Source organism: Schistocerca piceifrons, chromosome 11, assembly GCF_021461385.2.
Source record: "Schistocerca piceifrons isolate TAMUIC-IGC-003096 chromosome 11, iqSchPice1.1, whole genome shotgun sequence".
In the NCBI taxonomy this organism is placed as follows: Eukaryota; Metazoa; Arthropoda; class Insecta; order Orthoptera; family Acrididae; genus Schistocerca; species Schistocerca piceifrons.
In genome coordinates, this window is record NC_060148.1 from 4663534 (window position 1) to 4683135 (window position 19602).

Here is a 19602-nt window from a genome sequence, read left to right on the forward strand (position 1 = left end):
CTGCTTCACCTTCACGGTACAGTTATTCAGTGTCAACAAAAGTCATTTCGTTCGTCAGCTCCAAAAATCGCTCGACAATAGCCACTCCTACGAATCTGAAATGCTGAGAAACTGCCTGTTTCTGGTAGTGCATTGATAATACATCTGTCTTGCAACACTTCTACAAACCAAAACACAGCGTATGTAAGTTCCCGCTTGTCGTCATATGTGACACGCTCCCAACAATACAGGGCTATTACAAATGGTTGAAGCGATTTCATAAATTCACTGTAGCTCCATTCATTGCTGAAGCCGCACTTCAGGTTTCTGCCGTCAGAGCGCTCGAGAGCGCAGTGATACAAAATGGCGACAGGAGCCGAGAAAGCGTATGTCATGCTTGAAATGCACTCACATCAGTCAGTCATAACAGTGCAACGACACTTCACTTCAGGACAAAGTTGAACAAAGATCCACCAACTGCCAACTCCATTCGGCGATGGTATGCGCAGTTTAAAGCTTCTGGATGCCTCTGTAAGGGGAAATCAACGGATCGGCCTGCAGTGAGCGAAGAAACGCGTGCGGGCAAGTTTCACGCGTAGCCCGCGAAAGTCGACGAATAAAGCAAGCAGGGAGCTAAACGTACAACAGCCGATGGTTTGGAAAATTTTACGCAAAGGGCTAAAGCAGAAGCCTTACCGCTTACAATTGCTACAAGCCCTGACACCCGATGACAAAGTCAAACGCTTTGAATTTTCGGCGCGGTTGCAACAGCTCACGGAAGAGGATGCATTCAGTGCGAAACTCGTTTTCAGTGATGAAGCAACATTTTTTCTTAATGGTGAAGTGAACAGACACAATGTGCGAATCTGGGCGGTAGAGAATCCTCACGCATTAGTGCAGCAAATTCGCAATTCGCCAAAAGTTACCGTGTTTTGTGCAATCTCACGGTTTAAAGTTTACGGCCCCTTTTTCTTCTGCGAGAAAAATGTTACAGGACACGTGTATCTGGACATGCTGGAAAATTGGGTCATGCCACAACTGGAGACCGACAGCGCCAACTTCATCTTTCAACAGGATGGTGCTCCACCGCACTTCCATCATGATGTTCGGCATTTCTTAAACAGGAGATTGGAAAACCGATGGATCGGTCGTGGTGGAGATCACGATCAACAATTCGTGTCGTGGCCTCCACGCTCTCCCGACTTAGCCCCATGCGATTTCTTTCTGTGGGGTTATGTGAAAGATTCAGTGTTTAAACCTCCTCTGCCAAGAAACGTGCCAGAACTGCGAGCTCGCATCAACGATGCTTTCGAACTCATTGATGGGGGACATGCTGCGCCGAGTGTGGGAGGAACTTGATTATCGGCTTGATGTCTGCCGAATCACTAAAGGGGCACATATCAAACATTTGTGAATGCCTAAAAAAACTTTTTGAATTTTTGTATGTATGTGCAAATCATTGTGAAAATATCTCAAATAATAAAGTTATTGTAGAGCTGTAAAATTGCTTCAATCATTTGTAATAACCCTGTATATTTTAGCATGAGTCTAAGAGTGTACATCCTCGATTATTCAGATTATGCAACTGAAAGATATGACACAACAAACAATAACTAGTTACTAGGGGATAAACAGAAAAGCTGATTATCACCAGCTACATACAGTACAAGTCATACGTTATTTACGGAAGATCACTGTACTCTTTCACAAAACACATTTTATTTATTTGGCGGATCAATGACGAAAAATCATTACGCATATCCTCAATGTTCGCGGCAGCCTAATTAGGGAAAACAACTCTTTCCGACTGATTTCTATAAGGTTTGTGTCGGGTACCCTCGCTGTTCAAGGTCAGAACTAGGATACGACGAAGAGGCGACCGGGACAGGTAACTCTCCCTGCACGCATTCTGCCCCGTGCCTCGCTGTAAACAAGCGCCGCGTGGTTGGCTGTCTGTGGTCCCTTGTGAGGAATTCACAGCACTCTTACTCAGAGTTGTTTTCATGTGACAAGTCTAAAAAGTTTAATTTTGTACTAATTCACATCGTTTGGGAAATTAGTTTGCCTACCTTATTAACCCTCCTATCCCTATGAATCCCGATACGAAAAACTAAAATTTAAAAAAAGGAAAACCACACAGTTTCCTCCGGAGTTCTCTGCTTCCCAGCCAGTTACCTCGACTGTTGCGCTATCAGAATTCTCTCTAAAAGGTGTTTACCACGTGAGTAAATAAGCAGCAGTTGTATAAGTTTCTTTCCCCGATTTCTCGAGAAGTACGTATCTGTGGACTCCATACCTGATGGTGAAGAATGCTCTACTTACAATTATCTATTGATCTTGCCAATTTTGAATCAATTGCTGATCATAAACTTTAGGGGTGATTTCACAAAAACAGGCAGGGGGAGGGGGGGGGGGGGGGGCGTTGAACTAGGTTTACACAAGCAATGTGCCACATTTGAGCTGAATCAGTGCCTTTGTCTGAGGCCTTCCCCTTGCAAGTCTGCAACTATTGGAGTGGCTGTTATGGTCAGTACAACAGAGCTCTTTTCCACTGGCCTCCACATTTGCCCAACCTCACACCATGTGACATTTTTATTTAATTTTTTTTATTTCCCCCCACTTTGGGGCTTTATAAAAGGTCGTGTCTACATTCCAGCACTACCTAATGATTTGCCCGAGTTGAGACAGGGAATCGAAAAGCCTACCGCTTCCATTACTTCTCATGTTGAGGAGTTACATCTTTGTGCCTACAGGGTGGAACTGCTTTTCACTCTAATGCAGACAGACCAAATTTGCGTGAACAGTTTGCACTAGCGAAGCTCGTCACCACTGACATGCGCAAAGAAGTTACGGAAAATGTTTGTTTCTCCAATGCCACAATTTTTCATACACTGACAAACTGAACCGTCATAAAGTTCATATACGGGAATCAGGGCATTCTCGTGTTACACGTGGAATGAAGAGCGAGTCCCAAGTTCGATGTGTGGTGTGAACTTTAACTTCTTCATCAGCAAGTCTATCATCGACACTGACATTTATGTGGACATGTTACTTACCAAAATATAACAAAGAAATGCCTGGAATAAATACGAGAACAAAAAATAAAATCAGTAATATCCTCAATCTTGTCTTTGCCGACGACTGGCAGTAACGACCAGGAAAACCAGTGAAGCCGGACACACTGTAGGTTCACGATGTGTGTGTCAGAATAGTTCTCAAAATCTCTTACGAGAAGGGAGAGTATATATTCAGGGTACTCAAGAGGTTTTCCTCCGGTTTCTGTAGAGTATTCCTTCGGTTATTTGGAACAAAAAATGTAAATAAAGTAATGGGATCAGATCCATAATTAAAGAGCTACAGTAATCGAAAAACTCAGGAAAGTGGCAGACAAAAACTTTTATTGTAGGGTTTCACTATCAAAATGTACATAATAATTAATTTAAACAATTCTGTAGCAGTCTCCCGCATTCAGTGTGGATTTAAAGCAAGTTTTCAAAATCTCCTCCCTCCATTTTAAGGCAAAGATTCACACGGGAGTGAACAACGCAAGTAGCATTTCGTAATTTCACACGCTCGTTCCTTACTGACGTCGCGGCATCGAAAATGTGTCGTATCAATTCTTCTCGTATTTCCTCCTTAACTTTGAACACGTCTTTCATTCACCCCGAGATGCAGTAATCTAGGGGTGTTAAACCTGGGGAACTGGCAGGCCAGTCGATATGGCTCCTGCAACCTGTCCGTCGACGGGGGAATTGCCGACTACGATAAGCTGTTACGACACAGTGGGAGTGTGCAGGTTCCCCGTCATGTCGGACGTACGTGTGGCGTCTCGCTTCCAGAGGGACGTCTTAGAGAAGCTGCAGTTAAGTCTTCTCGTAAAAAGTTACAGTACATGTGACCATTTAAATTTCCCGGGAGAATAAACGGCCCCAGTAACTGGTCACACACAACACCATACCAGACACTGACACTGAATCTGTGTCGAAACTGGGATACTACCGTGGCACGGGGATTTTCGTCTGCCCAGGCACGTGTGTTATGCGCGTTGTTGATGCCATCTCTTGTAAAGATTGCCTCATCACTGAACATTATGAAGCTGCCGTTTTCCATTTGTTGTTGTTGTGGTCTTCAGTCCTGAGACTGGTTTGATGCAGCTCTCCATGCTACTCTATCCTATGGAAGCTTCTTCATCTCCCAGTACCTACTGCAACCTACATCCTTCTGGATATGTTTAGTGTATTCATCTCTCGGTCTCCCTCTACAATTTTTACCCTCCACGCTGCCCTCCAATACAAAATTGGTGATCCCTTGATGCCTCAGAACACGTCCTACCAACCGATCCCTTCCTCTAGTCAAGTTGTGCCACAAACTTCCCTTCTCCCCAATCCTATTCAATACCTCCTCATTAGTTACGTGATCTACCCACCTTATCTTCAGCATTCTTCTGTAGCACCACATTTCGAAAGCTTCTATTCTCTTCTTGTCCAAACTAGTTATCGTCCATGTTTCACTTCCATACATGGCTACACTCCATACAAATACTTTCAGAAACGACTTCCTGACACTTAAATCTATACTCGATGTTAACAAATTTCTCTTCTTCAGAAACGATTTCCTTGCCATTGCCAGTCTACATTTTATATCCTCTCTACTTCCACCATCATCAGTTATTTTACTCCCTAAATAGCAAAACTCCTTTACTACTTTAAGTGTCTCATTTCCTAATCTAATCCCCTCAGCATCACCCGATTTAATTTGACTACATTCCATTATCCTCGTTTTGCTTTTGTTGATGTTCATCTTATACACTCCTTTCAACACACCGTCCATACCGTTCAACTGCTCTTCCAAGTCCTTTGCTGTCTCTGACAGAATTACAATGTCATCGGCGAACCTCAAAGTTTTTATTTCTTCTCCATGAATTTTAATACCTACTCCGAATTTTTCTTTTGTTTCCTTTACTGCTTGCTCAATATACAGATTGAATACCATCGGGGAGAGGCTACAACCCTGTCTCACTCCTTTCCCAACCACTGCTTCCCTTTCATGCCCCTCGACTCTTTTAACTGCCATCTGGTTTCTGTACAAATTGTAAATAGCCTTTCGCTCCCTGTATTTTACTCCTGCCACCTTTAGAATTTGAAAGAGAGTATTCCAGTCAACATTGTCAAAAGCTTTCTCTAAGTCTACAAATGCTAGAAATGTAGGTTTGCCTTTTCTTAATCTTTCTTCTAAGATAAGTCGTAAGGTTAGTATTGCCTCACGTGTTCCAACATTTCTACGGAATCCAAACTGATCTTCCCCGAGGTCCGCTTCTACCATTTTTTCCATTCGTCTGTAAGGAATTCGCGTTAGTTATTTGCAGCTGTGACTTATTAAACTGATAGTTCGGTAATTTTCACACCTGTCAACACCTGCTTTCTTTGGGATTGGAATTATTATATTCTTCTTGAAGTCTGAGGGTATTTCGCCTGTCTCATACATCTTGCTCACCAGATGGTAGAGTTCTGTCATGACTGGCTCTCCCAAGGCCATCAGTAGTTCTAATGGAATGTTGTCTACTCCAGGGGCCTTGTTTCGACTCAGGTCTTTCAGTGCTCTGTCAAACTCTTCACGCAGTATCGTATCTCCCATTTCATCTTCATCTACATCCTCTTCCATTTCCATAATATTGTCCTCAAGTACATTGCCCTTGTATAAACCCTCTATATACTCCTTCCACCTTTCTGCCTTCCCTTCTTTGCTTAGAACTGGGTTGCCATCTGAGCTCTTGATATTCATACAAGTGGTTCTCTTCTCTCCAAAGGTCTCTTTAATTTTCCTGTAGGCAGTATCTATCTTACCCCTAGTGAGATAAGCCTCTACATCCTTACGTTTGTCCTCTAGCCATCCCTGCTTAGCCATTTTGCACTTCCTGTCGATCTCATTTTTGAGACGTTTGTATTCCTTTTTGCCTGCTTCATTTACTGCATTTTTATATTTTCTCCTTTCATCAATTAAATTCAATATTTCTTCTGTTACCCAAGGATTTCTACTAGCCCTCGTCTTTTTACCTACTTGATCCTCTGCTGCCTTCACTACTTCATCCCTCAGAGCTACCCATTCTTCTTCTACTGTATTTCTTTCCCCCACTGCTGTCAATTGTTCCCTTATGCTCTCCCTGAAACACTCTACAACCTCTGGTTCTTTCAGTTTATCCAGGTCCCATCACCTTAGATTCCCACCTTTTTGCAGTTTCTTCAGTTTCAATCTGCAGTTCATAACCGATAGATTGTGGTCAGAATCCACATCTGCCCCAATTTAAAACCTGGTTCCTAAATCTCTGTCTTACCATTATATAATCTATCTGATACCTTTTAGTATCTCCAGGATTCTTCCAGGTATACAACCTTCTTTTAAGATTCTTGAACCACGTGTTAGCTATGATTAAGTTATGCTCTGTGCAAAATTCTACAAGGCGGCTTCCTCTTTCATTTCTTCCCCCCAACCCATATTCACCTACTATGTTTCCTTCTCTCCCTTTTCCTACTGACGAATTCCAGTCACCCATGACTATTAAATTTTCGTCTCCCTCTTTTATCTCGTCATAAATTTCATCTATTTCTTCATCATCTGCAGAGCTAGTTGGCATATAAACTTGTACTACTGTAGTAGGCATGGGCTTTGTGTCTATCTTGGCCACAATAATGCGTTCACTATGCTGTTTGTAGTAGCTAACCCGCACTCCTATTTTTTTATTCATTATTAAACCTACTTCTGCATTACCCCTATTTGATTTTGTATTTATAACCCTGTAATCACCTGACCAAAAGTCTTGTTCCTCCTGCCACCGAACTTCACTAATTCCCACTATACCTAACTTTAACCTATCCATTTCCCTTTTTAAATTTTCTAACCTACCTGCCCGATTAAGGGATCTGACATTCCACGCTCCGATCCGTAGAACGCCAGTTTTCTTTCTCCTGATAACGACGTCCTCTTGAGTAGTCCCCGCCCAGAGATCCGAATGGGGCACTATTTTACCTCCGGAATATTTTACCCAAGAGGACGCCATCATCATTTAATCATACAGTAAAGCTGCATGTCCTCTGGAAAATTTACGGCTGTAGTTTCCCCTTGCTTTCAGCCGCTCGCAGTACCAGCACAGCAAGGCCGTTTTGGTTAATGTTACAAGGCCAGATCAGTCAATCATCCAGACTGTTGTCCCTGCAACTACTGAAAAGGCTGCTGCCCCTCTTCAGGAACCACCTGTTTGTCTGGCCTCTCAACAGATACCCCTCCGTTGTGGTTGCACCTACGGTATGGCAATCTGTATCGCTGAGGCACACAAGCCTCCCCACCAACGGCAAGGTCCATGGTTCATGGGGGGGATTTCCATTTAACCAGTTACAAAAGTGCATACAGTTGGCACAATCGTGTGGCTCTAAATGGTAAACTTTTCACACATGAAAAGGATACAGTCCATCCTCACGAAGAATCCTACACAACTTAGATTGTGAAACATTCAATCGGGTAGCTACGCATCTTTTACTCGAATGCGGACTGCGCTCTACTGAATTAAGAATGTTTTCCTCTTCCCGAACGTCACGATGTCTTTCGGAGTGAATACGAATACTGGGAAGAGTACCAGTTTCTAGGAACGTTCGATATGTTCCACTAAACGTTCTGGAACTCTGAATCCTACGATTAGAATACCGACGGTAATATTCGCTAACAGCAACTTTCGCACTACCGTCACAGAAGCCCAAAATGTACACCATCTTTCCACACTCTTGTGATGAAAACTTGTACGGCATTGCCAAGTGAACTGTACACAGCAGACAATGACAGTGAACAGTGACTGCAGTATCAACAACGCGGTTGTTATGCAAATGTAGCACTCACTGCATTTGTCTGTCTAAGACTGAGTGTGTGTCCTGTGAACACAAGTGTAGTGCTCCGTACACCGTGGCACCGTTTTGGAACTCTGTTGTAGCTCCTTAGTTACTGTGTTTACTGTTTTTTGTTCCAAGTAGCTAAGGAATAACCTCCAGCAACTGGGGAAAAACTTCACGGCTCACCCTGTATCGACACCAAAGATGCAAATGTGACACCGTTTGTGACAAGGTACGGGAAAAATCATTCGAGTTCAACACTTCCGGTAATTAGGTGAAATTATTAGAAACACACACAGTGGAAAAGTGAGTAACAAAACTCTTGCAAAAAAACTGTCAAAAGCCTACACAACCGCATAGAACATTTATAACAAGAAATTCGTTTCCACGAAATGCAAACTACACCACTACTAAACAATCATACTTCCAGATACACTTGGCAGAGTGAGAAACAATAACTGTGGATGTCAGAGTCAATGACAAAACAGGACAGATACAGTTGCAAAATACACTGTCCTTCTGCAAGACGAGTGTCAGTGAGGTCGTGGAATGTGCCGACAGGGACGTAGGGCGACACCGTGTCAGATGGTGTGGCCAGCTGCACCAGGTTTCTCACTCGAGGGTCCGTGACGTCGACGACACTTTCGAGGTAGGCCCACAGGTTCTCGACTGGGCTCAAATACGGGTAGTCCGATAGCCAGGCGAGCACAGTAAACTCCCCGTGCCGTTCACATCACGTACGTACACTGTAAGCCGTGTGGCGTGTCGCACTGTCCTGCCGTACCGAGAAGAAACTAACTGCTCGTAGGGGTGGATCACGAGGATTGACGCGGACCTGTGCCGATTCGTCACGCTTTCCAGAACCACGTGCACACCGAGAGAATACCGTGAAAACATTCTCCGGACCGTAATGCTCCTTTCTCCAAACTGGATGTCTGCTTTCAGACGTTTCACACCGTAAGTGGGGACGACCGTCTGCCCTACGGAGAATAAACCACGATTTGTCCGAGGCTGCCACCTGTTGCCACTCTGTGGACGTGCAGTTGCACTACTGGCATGGGAATTCCGGCCTCTGTCGCCGACGGACGTCAGTCGGCACCGGCGCACGGACCGGGTGTCTGCCGTGCACACCCGTACGCGGCACTGTTCACCGACGAGACTATCAGTGGCGTGTCGGTGTCCAGTTGCTCGACAGTTGCACGTCTACTCCCACGTACTCACGTAGGCAGCCGTCACTGACCGACACCATCTATTTACCGTGGTATACGACAGCTTCGAATAGCACAATTTTGCCATACGTTAAGCGACGCCATTTTGGAAATGTTTGCTCCTTCGATCCGAAAGCCACGGAACGTGCCCGTTAGGATGTCAGATAAATCACTCCACTTCCGCAGTGTGACAATGACTGTACTGTTTCCACCGTCTCCCTCCCCCTCAACACGCTTTACGTGCAATCCACCGGTCGTGTTACCACCTGCCGCCTGTGAACAGTTATTGCACGTTGACGACAAACACGGGCAGCAGTCACATTAACGTGACTGTGTATCTATACCCCAGGTCGAACACATTTCAAGTTACCCCATATTAGGGCTTCTTTTCCCTTTCATTTGTGTGTGGGACGTAGAAAGAATGGCCTTCTAGTGCCTGTGTGTGTGTGTGTGTGTGTGTGTGTGTGTGTGTGTGTGTGTGTGTGTCAATCTAATTTTGTCTTCACATTCTGTGTGGGAGGCACACAACATCTACATATACAACTACATCTATACTCCACAAGGCACCCAACAGTGTGTGGCGGAGGGCACTTTAAGTGCCACTGTCATTACCTCCCTTTCCTGTTCCAGTCACGTACAGTTCGAGGGAAAAACGACTCCCGGAAAGCCTCCGTGCGCACTCGAATCTCCCTAATTTTACATTCGTCATCTCCTCGGGAGGTATAAGTAGGAGGAAGCAATATATTCGATACCTTGTCCAGAAACACACCCTCTCGAAACCTGGACAGCAAGCTACACCGTGATGCAGAGCGCCTCTCTTGCAGAGTCTGCCACTCGAGTTTGCTAAACACCTCCGTAACGCTATCACGCTTACCAAATAACCCTGTGACGAAACGCGCCGCTCTTACTTGGATCTTCTCCATCTCCTCCGTCAACCTCACCTGGTATGGATCCCACACTGATGAGCAATAGTCAAGTATAGGTCAAACGAGTGTTTTGTATACCATCTCCTTTGTTGATGGATTACATTTTCTAAGGACTCTCCCAATGAATCTCAACCTGGCACCTGCCTTACCGACAATTAATTTTATATGATCAATCCACTTCAAATCGTTCCATACGCATACTCCCCAGATACTTAACAGAAGTAACTGTTACCGGTGTTTGTTCCGCTATCATATAATCATACAATAAAGGATCCTTGTTTCTACATATTCGCAATACATTACATTTGTCTATGTTACGGGTCAGTTGCCACTCCCTGCACCAAGTGCCTATCCGCTCAGATCTTCCTGCATTTCGCTGCAATTTTCTAATGCTGTAACTTCTCTGTATACTACAATGGGGTCGTAATATATTCCCGGATTTGTGATTCAATATCGGTTCTCGAAACTTTGATAATTCACTTCTCGAAACTTCGGTAATAGGCTTTTGCAGGACAGCTGATGCTTACTTTGAGCATCTGCCAGTCGAAGTGAAGCACCTCTGTCGATAGAGATGCCACGTACTTCGGTGAGAGTATTATCGACACCAGACACAGTTTGGCAGAGCCTCGCTGTGGGTCTCTATTAGGCCTACCAGTCGCATAAAGCAATACCATGATTTCCGGGCCATTGGGACGTTACAGTGACTCGACACTGGACCACACGGGAACACCGAGGCAGGCACACTCGTGAAGTTTCCGGTCGACCGGGTACAACCGCCACGAGGGAGGAGTGCCGTGTCGTTCTGGGCACCACTCCACACTTGTGGCTCCATCCGAAAAGAAGTAATGGAGTCCCAGCGTCGCTTAACATATGGCAAAATTGTGCTATTCGAAACTGTGGTATACCACGGTAAACAGATGGTGTTGGTCAATGACAGGAACAGTGACAATCTGTCATCCAGCAACACCGGGAAGCAGCTGCAGCCCAACTAGGGATTTACCATCCCACACAAACACTGCTGTTAATGCAAAATACACTACTGGCCATTAAAATTGCTACACAAAGAAGAAATGCAGGTGATAAACGCGTATTCATGGACAAATATATTATACTAGAACTGACATGTGATTACATTTTCGCGCAATTTGGGTGCACAGATCTTGAGAAATCAGTACCCAGAACAACCACCTCTGGCCGTAGTAACAACCGTGATATGCCTGGGCATTGAGTCAAACAGGAGCTCGCATGGTGTGTACAGGTACAGCTGCCCGTGCAGCTTCAACACGATACCACAGTTCATCGAGAGTAGTGACTGGCGTATTGTGACGAGCCAGTTGCTCGGCCACCATTGACCAGACGTTTTCAATTCGTGAGAGACCTGGAGAATGTGCTCGACAGGGCAGCAGTTGAACATTTTCTGTATCCAGAAAGGCCCGTACAGGACCTGCAACGTGAGGTCGTGCATTATCCTGCTGAAATGTAGCGTTTCGCAGGGATCGAATGAGTGGTAGAGTCACGGGTCGTAACACATCTGAAATGTAACGTCCACTGTTCAAAGTGCCATCAATGCGAACAAGAGGTGACAGACTTGTAAGCAATGGCACCCCATACCATCACGCCGGGTGATACGCCAGAATGACAACGACAAATACATGCTTCCAATGTGCGTTCACCGCGATGTCACCAAACACAGATGCGACCATCGTGATGCTGTAAACAGAACCTGGAGTCATCCGGAAAAATGACTTTTGCCATTCGTGCACCCAGCTTCGTTGTCGAGTACACCATTGCAGGCGCTCCTGTCTGTGATGCAGCGTCAAGGGTAACTGCAGCCACTGTCTCCGAGCCAATAGTCCATGCTGCTGCAAACGTCATCGAACTGTTCGTGCAGATGGTTGTCGTCTTGCAAATGTCCCCAAATGTCTCTACCTGTTGACCCGGGGATCAAGACGTGGCTGCACAATCCGTTACAGCCATGCGGATAAGATGCCCGTCATCTCGACTGTTAGTGATATGAGGCCGTCGCGATTCAGTACGGCGTTTCTTATTACCCTCCTGAACCCACCGATTCCACATTCTGCTAACAGTCATCAGATCTCGACCAACGCGAGCAGCAATGTCGTGATACAATAAACCGCAATTGCGATAGGCTACAATCCGACCTTTATCAGAGTTGGAAACATGATGGTACACATTTCTCCTCCTTACACGAGGCATCACAACGACATTTCACCAGGCAACACCGGTCAACTGCTGTTTGTGTATGAGAAATCGGTTGGAAACTTTCCTCACATCAGCATGCTGTAGGTGTCACCATCGGCGCCAACCTTGTGTGAATGCTCTGAAAAGCTAATCATTTGCATATCACAGCATCTTCTTCCTGTCGGTTAAATTTCGTGTCTGTAGCACGTCATCTTTGTGGTGTAGCAATTTTACATCTACATTTATACTTCACAATGGCCAGTAGTGTATATACCCACAGTTAGAACTGTGCCACAACTGGGAAATCGGACCACTGACAAATGGCAGTGCACTGTGTTCAGCGCCGCACGATCCCAGATGACCCTTGTCGGTGAGTCTGGCAGTGACATGGGAAGAGATCCCATTCTCCCCTCAGACTGAAGAGGAAACGCAGTATTGCCCCTTGCAGCACCGTGTGGGCAGCCGTAGGGCACCACTTCGGGTCACGGCCGGTAGTGTTCGAGGGAGACTGACGGCACGAGGGAACGTAGAGGACGTTCCGCATCCTCGCACGTTACCTCTAATGCAATACTATCGCAGTGTCACTTTTTGATAGGACGGTGCTTTTCCACACGTGCACGCGTCGCTACGGAACGGCCGCGTGACGTCGAGGTACTCCCGTGGACGGCGAGATCCCCACGTCCGTCTCCAACTGCACGCGTGCGGCACCTGTTCGGACGTCAACTCCGAGCCGGAGACAGTATCCGGGATACCGAGGACCTGTTACGACAGCCGTGGGTGGACTCGCTCCATAAGAGGATGCGACAGAATCTGACCGAATCGACACATCCACCTAGACCGGCAGAGGTTTGACATTATACTGGTGAGTGGACTCGTACCAAATACGTCCCTTCTAAATTTCACTTCATTTCACTATCACCAAATTAACATCGTGAGCCCTCTCTAGCCGTACAGGCTCATTTCACTTCTTCCTCACCTGTCGGGTGCTTCACTCTTTTTACTACGGAATATATTTGCGAGCTGCATAAAAAAGTCTTACTTTCCTACACAATCGTACTAAACGTTATAATTTCCGTACTTTTTTGTATCCTCCGTGTAAGTTGCCGCCAATATACATTTCGCATTAAGGAACGTAAAGATAAGATGGGGGAAATTTGGGCTTATACGGAGAGTTTTTTACCACTTTTTTCCCCCCTCACTATTTGTGAGTGGAACAGTGAGAGGAATAATCGGTAGTGATACAGAGCACACACTGCCTAGGACCACACTGACATTTACTTGTCAGCTGGTGACGACCTACAAACCCGGAAGACAGTTTGTGATCGAATAAATATAATTTTGCAAAACATTAGGATGTGTTTCCTATCTAATATTATTATTATGGCAAAGTACCGAAAATTGTGGAAGGTCGGGGAGCGAGGGACGGAGTGAGTTGCAGCCGTTATGCAGAAATGGAGAGGACTTCTGATAGCTGGCAAGTGCATCATATTGACCTCAGGACATGTGAGAAAAACATTAACTTATTCTAAATTACAAAATAATTTAAAGGTTTTCACAAATGAGCAGCCAGTCACCCTTTGTTATAGTAGACTTTTAATTTTCCCATCACTGGTTTCAAGTCGTCTAGCAGTTCATCAGATAGTACAGTTCTCAAAGATTTTTCACAGACTCTTAGGGATTTTAGTCGACGTATTTTGTCATTCCTCAGTTGCTACTATGTTTTTGGAGATGCAGTCCGCACGTGCTACTAAATATCACACACATTCACTTCTTTTTATTTATGAAGCATTTTCAGTAATCTTTAATAAAAGTCTGTTTCACATATACACATAATAATTATTGTGTATAAGAACTTTATTACACGAGAGTCATTTGGAAAGTAAAAACCTTTTCCTTACACAAATTTTTATTTGATGTAATTAAAAGAAACTGTATTTTACATACAATTCTATACCTAAGCTAGTTTTCTACATAGTCACGGTCATACCATTTTAGCAGCTTTTCTATTCCTCCTACATACTCCGTTGCCATCAAATTTTTGAACAATTGATTAACAACTTCCTTAAATTCATAATCACTTCCACTGTGATGTAGACTACACAATCTTTCAATTTGGGGAACGAGTGAATCATTTGAGGCTAAGTCTGGACTGTACAGTGGACGTTCACACATTTCCCACCGAAACTGCTGAAGCAAGTCTCGTGTCACTCCCGCTGCATGTGGACGTGAATTATAACGGAGGAGGATGACTCACCGGCTAGCAGTCCACACTGCTCGTTTTTTAATGGCTCGGCGAATCCACTGAGGTGTCTGACAGTAGGCCGCTGCAGTCCGCTAACTGTGAAACGTCTGTCTGCTCGGATTTTTGTTTCAATCCTCACTTTGAGTCTGTCATTCACCACAGAGGGCCAGCCTCAGAGTGATTTTTGTCACGAACATTCTTCCGTCTGCCATTAGACGTGATACGCCACTTCCGAACTGACACTTCGTTCATCACATTACCGTTAATATTGTTACCTGTCTATAAATTTCGAAGAGTCAGACCTTTTCTGCATTTAAAAAGTGGAAAATGCAGTACACCTCACATGTGACGAGACTGTCTATTTTGTCCAACATTTTAAAGTTGTACAGCTAAGAAGTGATCACACTTGTCAAAACAAAACATTCTTTACTTTCTGAATGACCCTCATACAGTGAGACTAAAAATGACCTATAATACAATTTTTTGTTATCCTGTTACAGAGAAAACAGCGTTCTGAGTGCAAGTTCCATGAGGTAAAATTAGTATTCAATTTTTTGGGTCGTATTTAGCTGGCTTTCGTATACCAGAACGGTGGATTTTTGACGTTTATGAACACATTCACTTTCACTGTGTCTCGGCTGAATGTGTTTACCGTATACAGTGCTGCCAACTGTCTATCTGTGTTTTTCACCCATCTGATATTGTTGTGTAGTGTCTATGTATAGTTTAACATTTGTTTGCATAGATATGTCCGTTATAGTATGTGGTAAAGTCTCCTCTGGGAAACAGGAGGAATTTTGGGTGGAGGGAACTGCAAACTGTTCTTTTATTACTCTAGAGTCATTACATAGCCACAATTATTATATAAACAAAACAAACATGTATTGCAGGCCACTGAAGATGCTTCATAAATGAAACACGACGTGAAACGTGAACCGTATAAAACAAATACGCTTTCATACAGTTCCACAGATAGATCACATCTCCAAGAAAATTGTTTGATATTAATTATACTCTTAAGACAAAAAACAGGATGTGCCGCGAAGGAACTATTCGAATAGGACGGAAATAGGTAGGTGTGACAAATTACTACAATTTGAGAAAACTTAGACGATTTCCACATTGAGAACGTCAATAACACGTTGGTCCATGCCTGTCTCTCATGCAAGCAGTTATTCAGCACAGTACTGATTAATAGAGTAGTCCGATGTCCTCCCCAAGGGATACTCTGCCAAATTCTGTCCAACTGGCACGTTGGATCATCAAAATTGTGAGTCGGTCGGACGGCCCCATCCACAGTGCTCCAAAAGTTCACAATTGGGAGATATCCGGTAACATTGCTGACTGACATAGCGTTTTGCAAACACGAAGACGAGCAACAGAAACTCTCACCGAGTACACACGGACATTACCTTGCCGAAACGTACGCCCGGGACGGCTCGACACGGATGGCGACAAAGCGGGGCACGAATATTGCCTACGAACTGCTGCGAGCGGTGGTGCTGCGACAAAAAAGAACGGTACCCCTGACCGTCACTCCCGGTTGTCAGGATCTACGGCGAGTGACAGTCCGAAAGCTATCCTGTCACTTCCGAGCCACCTCCGGACACTTCACACTATTCGAAGCAGGACTCGTCACTGAAGACAATTCTACTTCAGTCAATAGGTCTCCATCTCCAGGCCAAAGACACGTCTCGAATGCACCAGACAACAGCGGTATACCGACCTAACTGTCTCCCGCCACAGAGCCCGACATGGGAATGACGGTCTGGGGTGCCACTTCTTTTCACGATAACACACCTTCGGTCGTCATCCGCAGCACATTTACAGCAGAGTGGTACGTCTCCGATAATTCGATATTCCGTGTCCCGTTTTGTGGCCTTCGTGGCGAGCTATCCTGTGCTTACATTTAGGTCAGACGATACCCACACGCACACAGCTTTTCTTCGAGCTTAGCACACAGCTTTTCTTCGAGCTCGCCAAACCGTACCTCGGTCGGCGAGTTCACCGGCCCTCTCCTCAACAGAGAACATTTGGACCATTGCAGGCAGGGCCCTCCCACCTGCTCGGGATTCTGACGCTCTGATGTGTCAAGTTGGACAGAATTTGGCACGGTATCCCTCGGAAGGGCATCCGACAACTTTGTTAGTTGGTGTCGGGCTAAATAACTGCTCGCATAAAGGCTATGGGGGAAGGGGGGGGGGGGGGGGGGGGGACGTGTTATCGACTTGCGGAATTTCTGAAGCTCCGTCTTTCGAATAAGTCACCAAACTTTTCTGGAACTTTAATCATTTGTTTGCCCGTGTATTACATCACATTCGGCTAACTCCTTTGCGACGAGTCTTTTTTAGTCTGAAGGGGAGACGGAAGGCGAGTGGGCTTCAAAAATTCGATTTTTAGATTTCGGCATATTTGAAAAGCTCGGTATTTCCTGTGTCAAACAGTTTTTGTTTAATATAAATATGATAATTTTTTCGTGAGATACGTCTGTTTTCGTGACACTCTGTGCAATCTGGGGACTGTGACAGCAAGGCTTACGACCAGATATGTGCAAAACTACCCTATGGACCTAATGTCACAATTTCTAAATTAGAGTGCATTGGGCACGTCCGGAAGAGCATGGGTTCCAGGTTCAGAAGATGATTGAAAGAAAAGTAAAAAATAGTATTGGAAGACTGTAAGAATATAGCTGGTAAAGGTCGCCTGACAAATGTTGAAATAGATGGATTACAGAATTATTGTGGCTTGGCCAGAAGAAGAAAAGTAGAGAATATAGAAAACATGAAAAAAGCTGTAACGGCTATCTTTTTCCATAAGCTTTCCACAAATGAAAATCCAGTGCACAGTTTTTGCCTGAATGATCCTGACACTTGGTAAAAGTACAGGAGAAGTGCCAGATATGACCACAAACATTCTTTACCTGCATCAGTAATGAATGAAATTAAACCCATATTTAGACACCTTTGTAAAGATACCTTGTTGAAGAAATGTCTTCATGGGAAAACCCAAAATTCATTCATTTAACAAATGTGTTAATTCTGTCATTTGAAACTGGTTACCGAAAACTGTATTTGTTCAGCTTACAACCCTCAAATTTGGTGTTTATGATGCTATTTTATGCTTCAATGATGGTGTAATTAGAAAACTGGATGTTTTGGAATTATTGGGCATAAAATCTAGTGGAAATACTGCAAAATCCTTGGTGCGAATAGATAGAGAGACAATCCGTAAAGCAGATATTGCTAATTTAAAATGCACAAAAGAGCCAGACAGAAAAGAAGGGGGACCAAGAGAAGAAAAGAAGATCAGTATGATTCAGATGACGCTCACTATGGTGCAGGAAAATATTAGTGGTAAGTAATTCTCATCAATAACTGTACTATAAGAGCAATATTAAACTTTAAATGGATTTTTTCTCAAAACTACATTTTTTTTACTTTAAGGTAGCATTATTTGATAATCTAATGGGGTTAGGAACATGAAATTTGGTCAATTGGTACTGCAGAAGGTAATAAGTTATTACGCCCACAACTACCCTCCCGACCTGGTACAGAAGCAAATAACCAGAGCCACTTCCTCACCCCCTCAAACCCAGAACCTCCCACAGAAGAACCCCAAAACTGCTCCACTTGTGGCAGGATACTTTCTGGGACTGGATCAGACTCTGAATGTGGCTCTCCAGCAGGGATACGACTTCCTCAAATCCTGCCCTGAAATGAGATCCATCCGTCACGAAATCCTCCCCACTCCACCGAGAGTGTCTTTCCGCCGTCCACCTAACCTTCATAACCTCTCGGTTTCGTCCCTATGAAATCCCCAAACCACCTTCCCTACCCTCTGGCTCCTACCCTTGAAACTGCCCCCAGTGTAAGACCTGTCCCGTGCACCCTCCCACCACCACCTACTCCAGTCCTGTAACCTGGTAGGTGTACACAATCAAAGCAGAGCCACGTGTGAAAGCACCCACGTGATTTACCAACTGACCTGCCTACACTGTGAAGCCTTCTATGTGGGAATGACCGGCAACAAACTGTCCATTCGCATGAACGGACACAGGCAGACAGTGTTTGTTGGTAATGAGGATCACCCTCTGGCTAAACATGCCTCGGTGCACGGCCAGCACATCTCGGCACAGTGTTACACCGTCCGGATTATCTGGATACTTCCCACTGACACCAACCTTATCAGAACTCTGAAGATAGGAACTTGCCCTTCCATATATTCTCTCTTCCCATTACCCACCAGGCCTCAACCTCCGCTAATTTCAAGTTGCTGCCCGTCGTACCTCACCTGTCATTCAATAACACCTTTGCCGCTGTACTTCCGCCTCGACTGACATCTCTGCCCAACCTCTTTGCATTTACACATGTCTGCCTGTGTGCGTGTGTGTGTGTGTGTGCGTGTGTGTGTGCGCGCGCGCTGCGCAGCGCAGCGCGCGCTAGTGTGTATACCTGTCCCTTTTTCCCCCTAAGACAAGTCTTCCGCTCCCGGGATAGGAATGACTCCTTACCCTCTCCCTTAAAACCCACATCCTTTCGTCTTTCCTTCTCCTTCACTCTTTCCTGATGAAGCAACATTGGGTTGTGAAAGCTTGAATATTTGTGTGTGTGTGTTTTTTATTGTGTCTATCAACATACCAGCGATTTCTCGTTTGGTAAGTTACAGCATCATCGTTCTTTTACCACTTAGAGTTCTTTTGAAAAGTCTACCTATTCAAAGGGTAAAATAGCATTGGCAGAATAGGAATAAAAATTGCCGTCCATTCCCACACCCCCCCCACCCCCCCCCACCCCCCCCCCCCCCCCCCCCCCAGAGTGTATTAATATTAATTACACAACACTATACGCACTTTGCAGCATGTAACAAGACCCAAATGGTTTACAGGATACATACAAGATATATATACAGTATATAAAAAACAGAAAATTACTTTTACGAAGTTACTCGGTGGTTTATTTAGATCCTGTAAAACATGTAGCACTTATTACCTGCAGCAAAGCATGTGCACTGTTGCGTAACACAGTAATTGCAGAACATAAACACTGTTTTACAAAATGATTTTGCACCAGGATTAATCTTACGGCTAAGCCAGTAAGACGAAAATAGAAGTTCTACAGCACAAAAGGGGACAGGTCGCAGTCAGTTCTGAAAATCTTAATAGGTCGCAGCTG

The 19602-nt window shown here is 44.7% G+C and overlaps 1 protein-coding gene across 1 annotated transcript in view; it reads right to left on the reverse strand.

Annotated features, from left to right (window-relative positions):
- LOC124720190 (zinc finger MYND domain-containing protein 11-like) overlaps window positions 1–19602 on the reverse strand; it is a 221012-nt gene that overhangs the window by 54692 nt on the left and 146718 nt on the right. The gene's annotated exons all lie outside the window — the stretch shown is intronic.